The following is a 4,721-nucleotide window of genomic DNA, read 5'->3' as shown; positions in this document are numbered from 1 at the left end:
CTTGCAGTCCTCCTACTCCATCTCTTCTCCTCCCCGCCGCCCTTCGTTCCTCCCCTTCACTCGTGCTCGTATCATCACGTTCATCTCCTTAACTCTCAGATTTGTACCGGGAATGTCACTTGTCTTTGATTTGTGGTAGTAGTTTTTGTTTTTTTCTTCTTCTTCTTTTTCTTCCCCATATGACGGTCCTGCGCGCGTGATGCATCTGACACTTTCAATTTGTACGTCTCTAGTGTACTTTTTTTTTTTTTACTCTGCGGCTCCACTTTTGCGTCTTATAACCTACTTTTCTTTGGCTGTTGTTGTTGTTGTTGCTGCTGTTGTTGTAGATCTTTATTATTATTTATTATTATTATTATTATTATTATTATTATTATTATTATTATTATTATTATTATTATTATTATTATTAAGAATGATTGTTAACGACATTACAGAAATTCGCACATCTTTACATTCGGATTAACAAAAAGCTAGATAAAAACATTACCGTTATCTGACCAGAAAACAATAAACAAAACACGGCCAGCACTCGAGGCACCTCAAATTGGGACTAAAACCTTATACCTCCACTCACTTTCAATTCTGGTCTTTCTCGGGCTGCCAAACTTAGACTCGCCCTCAGGAGTCGCACACCAGCTTCCTTAAACCTCAAACCCGCACCGTCCCTGCCACTTAGAAGTCACAACACTCACACCTCATACATCCCTCACACCGATGCTCTCCCAGCTCGTTTATAACCCGGCTGGAGCCTCGCGTCACAAGCCAGGAGCCTCGCCCGATGGCTTCATTATAAGGGAAGATGAAGCTCAGGTATTGTCAGGGGGAGGAGTTGAGGTACACTGTGGCGTTAATGGAAGCGGCAGGTGGAGGTGATTACCCTCCTGTGGATGCTGGGTCATTAGTCACACCTGTAGAGGACGTGTGTGTGTGTGTGTGTGTGTGTGTGTGTGTGTGTGTGTGTGTGTGTGTGTGCGTGCGTGCTTGTGTGAGGGAACACGTGCGTCTCCGTAATTTTTTCCGCGTTAATGAGTGGGTGTGGCCAGGTCGAGGCCGCTTGGACAAGATGCTGGCTTGACTTATCATCCCTCCTTCCCCCTCCTCTCTCCTCTCCCTCTCCCCTTCTCACTCTCACTCTCCCTCTCCCTCCCCCAGCGATCACCAGCACCATTATTTGCAGCGTTATTGGGCCGCATTGTTGTGGAGATATTGGTGACTTTAACTCGTGAACTTGTGGAGAATAATGAGCAAAAAGTGTAAGCCAGAGAGAGAGAGAGAGAGAGAGAGAGAGAGAGAGAGAGAGAGAGAGAGAGATGCTGAGTGATGGGCGTAATAGATGACGTGTGTACTTGTGGAGAATAATGAGCAAAAAATGAAAGTAAGAGAGAGAGAGAGAGAGAGAGAGAGAGAGAGAGAGAGAGAGAGAGAGAGAGAGAGAGAGAGAGAGAGAGAGAGAGAGAGAGAGAGCGCCCCTGGTGAGTGATGGGTGTAATAGATGACGAGCGTGGTGTTAATCGTGGTGGTGGTGAGCGCAGTGGTGAGTCGTGCTCGGGTACTCAACTGTTCCCTGTGCCTCAAGATGATCCACTCCCCAGATGGTCTTTTTTCAGCGTCGCGTCGAGTAAAGAGAGAATTAAAAGTGCATCCACCGAACACGGCCGATGCGCGCTACATAATTTAGAGGAGAAGAAAGTTAGTCGAGTAAAAACCAAGATTAGCACGCTGCAAATAAGGACGCGGGACTTGGCTAGGGGTGGGCAACTACTCTGACTGGTGTGCCATATTAATTGTCTCGCCGCTGCCCGCTTCCCAGGTCACACAAATCATTCCTGTGGCGTATTGAAAGTAAGGGTTTTTATATATTTACTCTCAAGATTCTCTGGCCACAAATCATTCCTGAAGCGTATTAAAATTGACGATTTATTTGTTTTATTATTATTTTTCTTTTTATTTCTTTTTTTTTTTGTTGTATCAGCAGTCCTCTGGGAAGATTTATGGCGTTTCGTTTTGCGTCATTATTACTAAGTGAATCTGTATGATTTATTATTAATTTCTATATAATCCAGCTCCAAATGGAATCCTGTCTTTGTCTAGCTAATTGCATATAATAAATATCAGATGGAAATTTGTCAGTATAATTGTATGATGTTTATTTTTACCCATCTTTTTTTTTCATACCAGTAATTCCAGTCGCTCAGTGAAAGGACGCACGATTCCACCCTCGCACTGCACTACAGACGATGCTTAATACTTTTCTTTTATGCTTAATACTTTTCTTTTATACACATACACTTCTCGTAGCTGACAACAGTACATTATAAATTTCTGCAGTCTGTGCTTAAACTTTAAAACTGAAGAATAATGGGACCTTGAAAATGTGTCTCTCCTTCTTCCCACCTATCCATTCCTTGTTCTTCCTCCCACATAACCCATCCCTCACCATCTCTGCTACATAACCCATTCCTCGCCACCTGTCTGATTCGTGTAACCCACTCATGATCTTTTCTTCCATTATGGCACCCCATCACTCATTACCCATTGCTGAATTGTTCTTCCTTATAACATATTCCTCCCATGTAACCTATTGTTTGTCTTTCCTTCCACTTAACGGATAAGAAAATGTTTCCTTGGATGCATGCTGTAATTGCAATCTTTCGGCATCGTCACCGCCACGACAAATGTTTTACTCCTCCTCCCGTTGTGTTTTGTTAGCGTTACTGTCTCTCCTTGATGCGATAACAAGCTACTCTCCACGAAACTGCTCTTTATTTAGCAATGCCGTTCACCGCCTCAGGGATTCATCAGCTCGTCCAGTAGTAAAAAGAATCGCCAATTGAAATATTTGGTTCTTCTTGATCCGATGTTTTTACAGAGTGAGAATGTGATGGACGACAAGGCAGAGACCGGGTACAAATTTTAGTATGAAGTATTAGAGAGAAAGCAAGAGAGAGAGAGAGAGAGAGAGAGACACACACACACACACACACACACACACACACACACAAAGGGGGAGGGGGAGAGGAAACAAGGTACATACACCACAATTTCTCGAAACACACGCTCATGTCAAGTGGGTAATCTCTGCTTTCCCCTTTAAGGACTTGCTGTTCGTCCGACAATTAGCTTCCCTTCATCTCTCCCTCCCTTCCGTCACCTCCTTCCTTACCTACATTCTCTACTTTCCTCTCACTTTTACTATCCCTCCCTTCTAATCATCTACCTACTATCTCCATTCCTCCATCCCTTACCCCGATCTCTCTCTCTCTCTCTCTCTCTCTCTCTCTCTCTCTCTCTCTCTCTCTCTCTCTCTCTCTCTCTCTCTCTCTCTCTCTCTCTCTCTCTCTCTCTCTCTCTCTCTCTCTCTCTCTCTCTCTCTCTCTCTCTCTCTCTCTCTCTCTCTCTCTCTCTCTCCACTCAATAACTTGTGCATTCCTCCATTTACTTCCTGTTACTCTCCCACCTGCTCCTCCCAGTGGCTCTCAACCTTCAACCTGCCCTCCTATCACTATATCGTTCCTCCTGCCGCTCCCCTCCTATCACCTCTACCCTCTACCTCCCCTCCTGTCTTCCCTCCAATCCTCCCTCCGTCCCTTGCAGCCCCCATCGGCCCTACGGAACCCGCTCACGTCCCCAGGTAATTTTTCAGGTGAACCCAACCAGCCCCAGAGGGAGGCGTTGTCTCCTGCCTGTGCTTGGGTGTTTTTTATCTTTGTTTATGGGCGTGTCTCCGTTTGTGTCTGTGTCTATTTTTTCAACCTTTTTCTTTTCTCTCTCTTTCCCACTGTGTTAATATTCGCTTCTGTGTGTGTCGGCTCGTGTGTGTCTCTTTGTTGTCTGTCTGTCTGTGTATATTACGTGTTTGCGTAAACGTGTTTGCTTTTTTCTCTTTTTTCTTAACTGTGTTTGTGAATGCATGCATTATTGCTTGCTTGTGTGTGTGTGTGTGTGTGTGTGTGTGTTTTCCTTGCGCTTTATTGCTAAACATCAAGACAACTTTTATAATTGTTGTTTGTCTGTTTTTGGTATTGTTATTATTATTATTATTATTATTATTACTATTATTATTATTATTATTATTATTATAACTGCTACCGTTTTTGTTATTTATTTCCGTTTTTGTTATTTATTTCCTTGATATTCTTGGTGTGCATATTATTTATTATCCTCACCACCACCACCACCACCACTACTACTACCATCACCCGCCCTTTCATTATAGCCACCCATTCTTTACAAGCCACACCTAAACAAAAACCAAACCAGCTTCACCCAACTTAACCATCGCCACGACTCACGACGAACCACCACGCTATGCTGCACTTTATCCACACACACTTAGTCCTGTGGGTATGTACTGGCAGCGAGTGTCATTAACAAATCCTTCGCCTGCCCTCCACTTACCTTCCCATTAGGCAGCTCGGTGTTTTGTTTCCTTATCGCTCGTGAAAGGTAACGGAGCAGTGCCACCTAAGTCACCTGTCACCAAGAGATTTAACTGCGCTATCCGGGTGAGGGACGCACAGGTGGGTAGTCATTTGTTTTCTTCTCCGCCCAGCTGTTCCTCGTGACGGCGTGTGATTAAAGGGTCTGGGCCAGTGGTGGGGGAGAAAATATAGGTGGAGAGGAAAGGAAAAATGAAGGATAAGGCGGTGATGTACTAGTTTTTTCTTTACAGATTGTTAGTTTTTTGAGTCCTGGAATGGAATGACGGGGAGATAGTT

Source organism: Scylla paramamosain, chromosome 9 (genome assembly GCF_035594125.1).
Source record: "Scylla paramamosain isolate STU-SP2022 chromosome 9, ASM3559412v1, whole genome shotgun sequence".
Lineage (NCBI taxonomy): Eukaryota > Metazoa > Arthropoda > Malacostraca > Decapoda > Portunidae > Scylla > Scylla paramamosain.
Note: the sequence above shows the minus strand (reverse complement) of the source record.